The sequence below is a fragment of the Dermochelys coriacea genome, chromosome 8 (assembly GCF_009764565.3).
Source record: "Dermochelys coriacea isolate rDerCor1 chromosome 8, rDerCor1.pri.v4, whole genome shotgun sequence".
NCBI lineage: Eukaryota > Metazoa > Chordata > Testudines > Dermochelyidae > Dermochelys > Dermochelys coriacea.
Window position 1 is genome coordinate 22,646,357 of NC_050075.1, and position 12,246 is coordinate 22,658,602.

Below are 12,246 nucleotides of genomic sequence, written 5' to 3' on the forward strand. Positions count from 1 at the left end.
AATTTGCGTGATGTGAAGAATTTCCCTTGTCACCCAGTTGAACTCACAAACACCTCCACGCCGAGTACAGGAACCAATAAGAGACTTGTCAATGCAGGCTCTATTCTGTTCTCTAATCTCTTAGGCCTGTTGAGGGTCAGCCTCTAAAAGATCAAGAGGACTTGGACCACCCTCTGAATTAGACTCAAAGTTTCTGGATCCAAATCAGGGGGTTCAGGATTCCAGAATGTATTTCCCTTTATCTTTCTGTTATTCTGTCTTTTTTCCTATTCTCTTATTTTTGGAAATAAACCAATAAAATATAAATAAAAAAGTGTATTTCCCTAAAAACATCCAGGGACCAGTAGAGTTGATCAGAGCTTTGAGTGTTTTGCTGTGATGCAACAAAGCAGTGTTTGGTAGGGATTTTCTTTAATGTAGTTCCAACTCCCTATTTCATCAATCCCCAGTCATCAATTTAGTGTGATGGATTAGGGTGAAAGAGGACAGGATCTCATGTACCATAGTGTTGGTTGCAGTATAAGAACGTAGGCAGATAGATAGATAGAAGTGATTTTGATTTATGCTACAGTAGAAAGTTACAAATACCAGATTTATGAACTGACCAGTCAACCACACACCTGATTTGGAACTGGAAATATGTAATCAGGCAGCAGCAGAGACAAGAGAAAAAAAAGCAAATACAGTATATTACATTGTGTTAAACGTAAATTACTAAAACCAAAAAAAAAAAGGGAAAGCAACATATTTCTTCTGCATAGTAAAGTTTCAAAGCTGTATTAAGTCAATGTTCAGTTGTAAACTTTTGAAAGAACAACCATAAGGTTTTGTTCAGAGTTACAAACATTTCAGAGTTACGAGCAACTTCCATTCCCGAGGTGTTTGTAACTCTGCGGTTCTATTGTATATATGCTCCTGATCCAGCAAAGCATATGCTTAACTTCAAGCATGTGAGTAAATCCATTGACTTCAACAGCACCACTCATGCTTAGAGTTAAGTCAGTGTTTAAATATGTTGCCAGATTGGGACCTATATGCTCTGAAGTTTGTCATTTTATTTTGTCAGGCTTACACTTACACACAGTAGTCCTGTGGTAGTGTTGCAGATATCATCTTAGAACAATTGTGACAGCAGGAAGGCTGCTGCTATCAGGCCTGTCAGACAGTATGCTATGGAAGGTATCTACTCCATTGGAGGAGGAGATCACAGTGAGTGGGGTGCGTTTGGGGTGTGGGGGGTGCAGGAACAGCAGTATCATGATCTATCAGAAGGAGCTAAAACCACGAGATTGAGGCAAATAGATGTGGGATTAATATTAAAAACAAAAGCTATGATCATGAGCAGCACTGAAAGCTCATAGTATTGGGAAGATACAAAATGAAATCTCTGTTGAGAATTCATTAAAATTAACCTTCAACTTTGGGAGGGCTTCTCTCAGGCCTGTATAGACCAATGGATAGAGCCTGTGCTGTTGGGCCAAAGTTTGACAGAATCTGGTCTTTGGTTAGAGAAAGCATTTCTTCCTGGATCCAACCCTGCCAACAATTTTCTTAACACATAATATATTATTAATTATTATTCTTAATCTTGCATTTCATTACTAAAGTGACTAACATCTAATAAATGTACGTAATGAACAAAAATAAATTGTATCGTAGCCTTGTGTGTCAGATTTTGTGCAACTAGGTTGTTAGAGCTGGTGGAAAAAGCTGACAAATTTTCACAAGCCATTGTTGAAAGTTTTCCATCCAAATCTCAACCATTCTATGAATGGGTTGGATAAGGGAAAGGATGAAAGATTGAAAAAATTGGGGGTTTTCTGTGAAAAATGTTTGTTGTATTTTGGAAAATTTGAAAAAGTTCAACCACCATTATGTGCTGTAATGTGGTAGATAACCTTCCTCATAAACACAGGCACCTTTATAGGCTGTCCATTTTCCTATACTGAGAACCCTAAATTTTCACTTTGGTGTAAAAAGCCCTTTTATGTCCCAGCCTAAGTGCCATTCTGAGTATCCAAAAGCTTGACTGGAACACCCTATTACAGTGTGGTCCTTCTCTGAAGAATATCTGTGTTAAAATGGCACCTTTTTTTACCCTAATCCTGCAGTGGCATCCGCCTGAACTCCTTGCGGGGTCTGGGGTCTGCTTAGGTTGATGTCGTCATGGCAGGACCATGGTCGTATTCAACAGACCTATTCTCATTGTGTATCAGAGTCCCATCTGCTGACATTCATAGTAAAAACTAGTTGATTCAAAGATAGAGTGTGCTTTGGATTCTGACCCATCTTGTGCATGACCAACAGTAGGGGTTGCTAAATTCCAGGCAGTCATAGCTGGATAAGCCTGTTATTGGAAATGCGATTGCACAGGTATCACTTAGGATGTAATCTGAAGACCACACAGTTACACAGAGATAGCTGTGATCCTAATATGTCCTGAAGAGTTGGTGATACTGGTGATGATAAGCTAGGTGGAAGGACTGCAGCTTGACACACAGGACCCAGGCTGAGCCTGCAGGGCTGGCAGTTAGAGAAAACATCTTTTCCTTGGCAAACAGAGCTGATTTGGATAGAAAATCACTGAGACAGTCAACAGGAGCCTCACGGTCACATTTTTACTGCCAGGTCAGACAAGACCAGGACTTATGGCTCTCCTGTTTGAAAGCTGCACTCCCTGTTATAGATGCACTCAATGGGCAGAACTGGGATCCTGATCTGGGATTGTGAAGACACCCTCGTTTAGGGCGCTCACATGCGGGGTTTTGGCTCAACCCCGTATTTAAATGAGCATTTTCAAAATTCAGAGCAGGATTTAGGTTCAAATTTCCAACACCCGGAAGATGCAGGAGCCTGTGGAGCCGGAGGCCCACTTCTCAGCAGGCCATAGAGCTCGTTCCCCGCATGGATCCGCTGAAGATCTAGCCCCGGCTTAGGGTGATCTGGCTACGCCGTGTCCGTCTGTCTATCTCCCTCCCTACTACAGAAACGTCCGAGGACTCGTCTTCCACAGGAAGGAGGAGAGATGGGAAGCCAGTGCCAAGCTGTCCGCAGGACGCCGCAGGCAGGCAGGGGCTTCCCTGAGGAGGTGACGGCTGAGAAGAGTCGACCCCCTCCGCACACGCAGCCAGAGGCTCCCGTCCCTAGAGCCCGGCTGGAGCAATGAGGGCACGGCCGGGTGCGCGACGCCCGCTCCGCACCGCCACTGCCCGTGCCGCGGCGGGCCCGCGCGCCCCGCCCAGCTCCCCCCCCTCGCTGGGCGGGGCGGGCGCGGCTGGGAGGCCGCCGGCCGGCGCTGATTGGCCGCGCCCCGGGTGGCTGTCTTCGAAAGGCGGCGCCGGGGGCAGCCAGGACTTAGGCAGCCCGGGGACCGGCGACGCGCTCGGCCGGCGGGGGAGCTGCTGGTCCGTGCGCTCGTGGCCGGCCAGCAAGTTGGCTGGGAGCGGGGCCGGCGAGAGGCGCCTGCCCGAGGGGAGCGGGCTCGGGGAGCGCGGCGGTGCCCGGCACCCGGAGAGGCAGCCAGCCCGCGGGAGGATGCAGAGGGCCGCGTAGGGAGCTGGGCCATGCCCCGGGGGGCCAGGCTGCGCACACGGCAATGGTAAGGCGCCGCTGCCCTGCCCGGGGTGCAGCCCCGATCCTGCCAGGGCCCGCGGAGACCTGCCCCCTCGAGGGGCGCGACGGGCGGTCGGCGGGCTTTCTCCGGCGTGAGGCCGGAGTGGCTCCGGAGGCAGCGGCGGAGTCTGTCCGGGGCACGTGCTCCGAATTAGACTTGGGGTGGCGGGTCTGTGGGCGTGCGGCGGACAGGAGCTCTCCCCCGGGGGGGGGGGCAGCCTTTGAACTTGCCGACTGCCGGGTCCGTTCCGCGTCCCTTTCGCACGGAGGAACAAACGCCCCATCCTCCGTGGGGAGGGCAGCTCCCTGCGGCCCGGGCAGGGGGCAGAGCCAGTGCGCTCCTCGCGCATTTCCACCTCCAAGACAACTCCGCTTTGTAGCGCCCGTTCCGCCCCACGCGGGCATCGCCCCGATTGATTCGCGGCCGGAGGGTAGGACCCAGAGAACTAATGCCCGAGGGGGAGAGCCACGAAGAAGCCCAAGCCGGGCGATGTTTTCAGCCGGCAGGGCTGGGCTCGCTGAAGCGGAGACCTAGGGGAAGGCTGGCCCACCAGCTGGCAGGAGCTGTAGAGGAGACGGCTCCGGCCCCAATCGTGACCAGACTGCGTGGATTTCAGAGCAGCAGCCCTGTTAGTCTGTATTCGCAAAAAGAAAAGGAGGACTTGTGGCGCCTTAGAGACTAACCAATGTATTTGAGCATAAGCTTTCGTGAGCTACAGCTCACTTCATCGGATGCCGCTCAGTGGCCCCTTCGAGTTGGGCAGAGAGTAGGGAGGAGACTGGCTGGTGCAAGCCCCGGGGAAAAGGGGGCCACGGGTCTCCTCGCCACTCGTGCTGCTCAGAAGTGACACTGGCCTTGGAGAGACGGTGTCTCTCTCTCTCTCTCTTGCGCGCCGGCTTCTAGCCTTACCTGCGTCGGAGGGTGAGGAGTTGGTGCATCGCCTTGCTCTCGGAGCCTGCGAAGCCCTCCCGGCAGGTTGATTTCCTTGCAGCGTGAAGCAGGAGGTGCAGCTGAGCCGTGAGGGAGGGCGCTGTCCTTGATCAGCCTGCCATGAGCAACGGAGTAAATGCCTTTAAGGGGTCTCCGTTGTTCCTGGCCTTAAAATATTACATCAGTCGATAGCCACAGTCTCTTGGACAACGGGCAACAGTCAACCCACGGCAACATATTGCCCTCTCTGCCCAAAACACCCCAGAGGGAACAAGTGCTTTTAGTCTGAGGCGCTCAGGGGAACACTTTTCAGTATTCAGAGGAGCCGCCGTGTGAGTCTGTATTCGCAAAAAGAAAAGGAGTACTTGTGGCACCTTAGAGACTAACAAATTTATTAGAGCATAAGCTTTCGTGAGCTACAGCTCACTTCATCGGATTCATTAGGGTTTAGCTCAAGTGAGCTGTAGCTCACGAAAGCTTATGCTCTAATAAATTTGTTAGTCTCTAAGGTGCCACAAGGACTCCTTTTCTTTTTGTCATAGTGATTGTACATGCATAGGGAATGCTGTCTAATTAGAGATTGTCTGTGCAAATGCCTACAACTACATGTGCAAAGTTTGTGTCTATAATTTTGGGCACAAACTACAAATCCAGTGTATGGCTTATATGGTGCCAGAAGACTTACTTAAATGGCAAAGCAATAGAAGGTGGAAAGTACAAGTTTGAATGATATGTACTACTTGATGGAAGGAGATCTCTCTAGCCATCATTTTGTACTGCCTTCGATCACCATAGTGTCCATGTACCTCCCAGGTTAATGAATTGTTTTAGCAACCTCCCCTGGTACCCTTGACTTGATGCTAATATTTTCAGTCAGCTGGAATTGTTAGTAATGCTCCGCGTGAGGGTGAGGCACCTGTGACTGTCTGTTATCTGCCAACTGGCAGCAGAGGTAGAGAATGGGGATGGTGTATCAAGGAGTGTGCAGAGAAAGAGGGGTTTGCTGGGCTCTGCTGGAGTTGGTAACCTTCATTTAAGTAAGCTTGTATTAGAATTGCTGTAGCTTCCTTGAGGGATCAATGTTTTCTGGTGAGTAATGGTGCTATTGGAATTAAAACAGCTTTCTGCTTTGACAATCCCATCCACAGAGAAGGGCTTTCCATGGTGCTTGGATGTGATGGGGCAAACCTGTGCTCACTACAAACTCCTGTGACTGAAGGCAGGGCTTAGTACTCTCCTCCAAGTTAGACTCCACATCAGCAAGGACCTGAACTAAAGTCACATGTGGGCGTCTTTCCATTCACTTCAGTGGGCTTTGGATCATGTCCTAAGAGCATGGCCACTTCATGGATCTGAGCATTGGGAAGAAAGAGTGACTGTCCCCTTCCGTGGATGTTCTCTTTGAGAGAGACTGAATAACTGGAGCATGAGGAGCCCCTTTTGGAGAGCAGCTTGAGTGAGTTCGAGTTTGAACTGGCAGTTTTCTTTAACCACAGAGGCATCTTTTATGGCTCCAAAACAAACTTCCCCCATGGAAAGTTCATAAAGTCTGAGGAATTAAACATGCAGCTGCAGTTTTTGGCTGCATCAGTGCAGTCCGCAGAAGATAAGCTCTAGTTTATCAGGTCTGAGCACCGAAATGAAGGGGTGGCAGCTAGCTTGGGTTGGCTCTGTGGAGCATGTGATGTCATGACTTCATTTCTCTTATTTCATGGAAGGGAATGGACAAAGCTTTATGTGAATATAATCTTGTGTTTAATGAGGGGACAAGGAAAGATTTAATTACTCAATCCCTTTGGCAGCTGACAGCTATTGCCGGGGATAGAGGAGGCTGTGCAATGGTTTTGATAAAGGTTACTAGGTTTTATTGTTTCTGAATGATGACTCTATTCCCAAATCCACTCCAAGGAACTGGCTGCAGTCAGGTCTGAGATTCAGTCCCTAATGAAGGTAGCCTTGCAGTCTGCATAAGGCTGTGAAATACCAAGGAACTGAAGAGTTCACATTGTACAGCACCTAAAGCCCACAAAAGCGCTTGGCGGCTGCATCCCTTCTTAGCTTTAAAAGCTGAAAGGACCACTGATCAGATTTCCCTGTAGCATTCCCTCCAGGAGGGGGAACTCATGCTATCCTCAGCGGTTAGCACTATATCCTTTGTATCACAGAAAAATGTGCATACATTACACATGTTGGTTGTTTTTTTTTTTTAACTAAAGATTTGATTATCTTGTCAATTTCCTTTCAAATAGTTGATTACTAGGGACAGATCTAACTGTGTGTCTGATCCTCATGGTTTTGTAAACAATGACTTAAAAGTGAGAAGAGAGTAGTTCACTGACATCTCTTGCTCATTTATTCAAAATACCCTAGGAAGTCTCCAAACAGTGCACTGTGCTAATGTGTGCCAATTCTATTCCTGTATCCATTGCCCTGGTACCTTCCCTCCCTTCGCCCGCCCCCCCCCCCCCCAACTACAAGGTGGTCTACATCCACTTGTCACCACTTGTCCCTATTTAGGATCTCATGTGCTATCCTTATTCACATTGATCTGCTCTCCATGAGTTGTCCCTTGGAAATCTACAGGACCGCTAGGAGAGTCAGGTACTAACCAACATGAGTAAAGGTGACAGAAGCAACACCCTTGATTGTAAGCTTTTTGGGGCAGGGACTGTCCATTATCTGTACATAACCAAGTGACCCCTTTTTACTGGGCTAAACCAATAAATTTAAAACAAAGTTTTTAAACTTCTTCCCATGACTCATCATAAGCCTGTGGAACTCAGTGTCACAAAGTGTTATTGAGCAAAGACCTTAGTAGGATTCAAGGATCCAGATCCACAGCTGGTGTAAATCTGCATAATGTCAATTGATTTCAATGGAATTGTGCCAATTTAAACCAGCAAAACATCTGGCTCAAAGAGTTTAGTAATGATTTATATGAATAATACCTCCAGCAATTGTAATCCTAGTTAGTTTAATCTACCACACCTATAAACCCTCATGGGTCAGGGCATAACTCAACCACTACCCTCCTTGGGGTTAGGAAGAAGCTTTGCAGACTGCTCCATAATTATCCACTTCAGATTTTCTTGCACCTCCCTCTGAAGCTTCTGGTACAGGCCATTGTCAGATAAAATAGCAGATTAAAGGGATCATGGTATGAGCCACTGTGACCATACCTGTGTTCCTTTGTTCAGCTTGTTAGGTAATGTCCCAAACTTAAAAACAAATCTGCCTCAGAGGTCACCAGATTCCAAGTAACATGGCTCTAGGGAAATGTACTGTCTATTGAAATTAAACAAAGATAGATGCCTATCTAGAAACCTTATTTTGCATTTTGTCACTATGCTTGAAAGAAAAACAACTTTGCTTAGAAAGGCAGTGGGACAAGAATACAAGAATTAGTCTACTGGAGGGAGTATTTCCATTTCTCCTAATAGTTGCTTTATCTTTAGATAGTCAGTTATATTTTAACTCACCCCCTTTCTTTGCCTCAGCTCTGATCTCATCGATCTGATGCCCTCTCCTTTATGGCTTATGTAGGAAAAATAACATACATGGTGGTAAAAGCGGCAAAGGGTCCTGTGGCACCTTTTAGACAGACGTATTGGAGCATAAGCTTATGCGCCAATACGTCTGTTAGTCTATAAGGTGCCACAGGACTCTTTGCCGCTTTTACAGATCCAGACTAACATGGCTACTCCTCTGATACTTGACAGACATGGTGGTAATTATTGAGTTGGATTCTTGTGAAAAGTGGATTCTAAAAGGTAGGAAGGTGTCCAGTTAATTGGATTGCGACCTATCGACTGCCACTATTCCATATAATCTTTTACACACCTAGAGCCAAAGTTGCAGCTGGTGTAAATTAGTGTCCCTCCATTAGGGTTAGGCTTAGACCCCTATGCTCAGTGGAAGTCAATGGGATTTGTGGCAATATCCTGACTGATACATTTTCATGCTAAAAATAAATACTGCAGTGGTCTCCATTTTTTTCCTCCTTGTTAGTCTCTGTTCCCTGGGTGCCCTTTAGTCTCATGACACCTTCCACTACAAATGCCTTGGTTCTCCATACCGCACCAATGTGTGCACCATGAGGTGCAGTTTGGTGTGTGTTACACCCAAGGGTGGAGATGGGACAGTCAGTAGCTTGAATAACATGAAACTGACTCCCATACTTTTGAAGCAGCTGACTTGAAATTACACAATGTGACCGGATTAATTAGACTTATTGTTTTTAACAAATTTCATTTGGGGTGGGGGTGAAGCCAAATGAATAACAGTGGCTGCAGACACATGGGTTATACTGGGAGACAAATCCAGCAATATACAGTGGAAAGCAAATTAATTTGAGGAAAAGACAAATTGAACTTTGCCAGCTTTATGTAATTAAGGAAATAATTACAGAAAATAGCAGGAGGTGCAATCAGCAAGTAGCAGTGAGGGAGGCTGGGTGCAGGGTGACAGCTGTTCTCTAGGGATGAAAGTCACCCAATGCAGAGGAGCACCATGAAGCAGATGCAGCCCCACTCTTGCCCTATTTTGAAGGCTTTTTAGGGGAGCAAAATGGCAATAGGCCTCGTGCTGGGCCCCCTGCTCAGGAGTGACTTCTCTTTTGTATCCCTGTTGCAGTCTGACTCAGAAATGTTTATTTTTAATTACTTTTATGAACCTTTCCAGTTTAAAATGTTTGTGTTTTGTGCAGCATGGGCTGGATGCAAAGCCCATTCATTGACAACAATGGGAGTCTTTTTCTATTGACTTCCACATGCTGTGGATCAGGTCCTGTATTTCACATGGCTTACATACATGTTCTGTGCTCAGCAGTCTGCTGGCACATCCACACATACTTTCTCACTCCACCCCACTCTGCTGTACTTCTCATCATATGGCCTGACTTTCAGAGGTGCTCTACACCCACCACTCCAACTCAAGTTAATCAGAGCTGCGTGGGCTCAGTAGCTCTGAAAATCACACCTGAACTGTCAGGCTTGTACACCCATCCTCTCCCGTTCCCACATCCACTCTGACTCCCCATCCTCTTTCTTGCACACCTCTGACTTGGTGGCCCATGTTGATCTTTGGTAGAGTGAGAGCTGTCCAGCCCAAAAAACCAGTGCAAAACTGTAGTCACAGCCAGCAAGACTAGAGCGCAGACCCGCTAGTGCTCAAGGTTTATGCTGCAGCAACATGGTTCACAGCAGCAAGTACTGGAACTGTTATCTCACAAAGAATTCATCCAAGCTTAGAATAAGCAAAGCAAAGAGACAGCATGGGGCAACAAAAAGGCATTTGCTCATTCCAGCTGCTCCAACTCAGTTTACTCAGAGCCACATCTCTGTGGAAAGGCTCATTATTTTCTTAATTTTTTTCCCCCTCAGTTTGAGATGGTAAAGAGAAGTTCTGCCCTCATTACAGTTCCCATGGAGACAGATCTGATACTGTACTTTAAAGAGGGGCTGGGCAGGCAGCTGGCATTTTTGTCTCAGCTAGCAGAACCCACTGTCTGGGAGGATCCTATTGCCTGGCTCTGCACCATCAGTTATCTCGGCAGTCTGTTGCTTCATCCGCTAACTAGGCTCCCTTAAAGCCAACTAGCAAACAGTAGGGGCTTTGCTGATACTAAGGAAAAGATCCTGTACCTGTGCCATGCCCAAAGTTGATGTGAGAAAATTCCCACCTCTGTAAAGTGCTGCACATTAATTTGAATGTAGTCTGGTGCCTGGAGCACAGAACACAGATGTTGCATATTGGAGTCAAAGGATATGTCTACACTATCCAAAAAAAGTGTGTACTTAATTCAGGTTAGCGAACTCTGCTTAAAATAGCTGTGAAGACACAGCAACTTCACTTTTTAAATTCAGATTAGCTGCTTGAGTTCAACCACAGTCCTCTCTATAGGCTTTAACTGAGTAGGGGTAGACAGGGAATCAGAACTCCTGGCTCTGACACTGACTTCCTCTGTTGCCTTTGGTAAATCCTGTCTTCTTATTCTATCGGTATAATAGGGACTTACCTCCCTCACAGGGTTATTGTGAGAATGATTACATCGCCTTACCTCTGAATTTAGCCTGTAAACTCTAGAATACTTATCCAACTATAACACTTACGTCCATAAAATGTGAATTGGACAAATTTTGACATTGTGCCTTTAAATGTCAAACCAGCCACTCTAGTAGTGTAGGCATCAACAAAACTCCTGCTGTTTTTTCCCTCCAATAAATTAAAGCACCTTGCAGAGATGAGAGAGGATTTTTGGGATATTCTTCCTCGTCTAAATAGTCCTCCCTCATGTCAGGAATGCGTAGAGTTTGGTGGGATTCATTGGCTGAGCAAGCATATACAGGATTGGGCCCCAGGTCTGTAATTAATGCAGCAGCAGGAGGGGATCCAGTTTGATTTAATACAAGTCTAAACTTTTAGAAAGTTTGCAGAGTAAATTACTGAAAACTGCTGTAACACAGGCCCTCTTTATTGCTGCACTGGTTACAGTTGTCATTGGTTCCATCATAAAATTTTCCTGAGGGGTGGGGCGAGGGGAAGGGGATGGTTTGAAAAGCAGCTGATTTCACTGAGATCAGGTGAAGTGGCAGCACATTTCTTTTCATGTGTGTTCATTTTGCAAAATGTTGTCACTTTAAACCCTCTCTTTTGAGGGGCAGAGGAGGATGGGTTTCAATAACTTAGAGCTGGACTCCAGGCTTAGCAAAGGCCTGGGAAGCCAAAATGAGATGTCTGTTGTGAGTCACATTAAGTTGCAAAATGTACATCCTGCTGAAATTCTTTTTATTCTCTGTCTTGATGCATGAAATGTTTGTCTTTAACAGGGGTTCTTAACCTCTTAGCCACATACTGTGATACCACCTCATAAGAGAGGTTTGGCCAACCTCTCCTATATGTTTTGAGCCCCATTTCCCAGCATACCCAGGAAGAAAGGGGGGAATGGTCACAATGCCCTGAATCTGATTGTGAGAACACCTAGTTTATAGAACAGGGAAGGTTTTGGTGAAACTCTAACATACTCTTTGGTTCCCAGATAAACCGTCCCATGGGTAATAGGTATCTTTTGTGCTATATGCAAAGAAGATGGGCCAGATGCTCAGCTGGTGTAAATTAGCATAGTGCTATGCTGATTTATGCCAGCTGGGAATATGTCTCAGTCTTTTTCAGAAAAGGAATGAAAATTGATCCAAAGAGGGTTTCATCCTTTTTTGGTGGGTAACTATATTGCTCAGAAAATAGATTCCATAGATTCATAGGGTGAAGTCCTGGCCCCACTTAAAGTCAATGGGTGTTTTACCATTGACTTGAGAGCCAGAATTTCATCCAGAGATCATAGTCACAGGGGACTATAATGATCATCTAATCTGACCTCCTGCATAAGACACAGGCTATAGAAGCTGAAAAATCTGTAAGAAAGACACACACAAGAAAAATTTAAACTGGCTGAGGATTTGGATATAAAATGGCACTAGTGATTCACTGTAAATCAAGGGAGAGGGGGGAATAAAAAAAGAAACCAGTATTTGAAAAAGGAAATTGTTTCCTTTTAATAATTTAAAAAAAAAACCTGTTTAAAAGTGTACTTCCCTGAGAATTTCCAGACAGCACATGTAAGTGTCTGGAAAGAAAATAAAAAGCAGCAACTTCAGGCAGTGGTTAGACCTCCCACTCTCCTTTCATCCCCTGGCACTACACTTCAC

The 12,246-nt window shown here is 46.1% G+C and overlaps 1 protein-coding gene across 2 annotated transcripts in view; it reads left to right on the plus strand.

Annotated features, from left to right (window-relative positions):
* Positions 1 to 3,326: 3,326 nt before the first annotated feature.
* The window catches only part of HTR4 (5-hydroxytryptamine receptor 4), a 227,673-nt gene continuing 218,753 nt past the window's right edge, over positions 3,327 to 12,246 (plus strand). Inside the window, exon 1 of one of the 2 annotated variants that reach the window (XM_043520172.1) lies at positions 3,327 to 3,598. The gene's annotated coding sequence lies outside the window, so the exon portion shown is untranslated. The remainder of the gene's footprint in view (positions 3,599 to 12,246) is intronic. The other variant, XM_043520171.1, reaches the window with a different exon arrangement.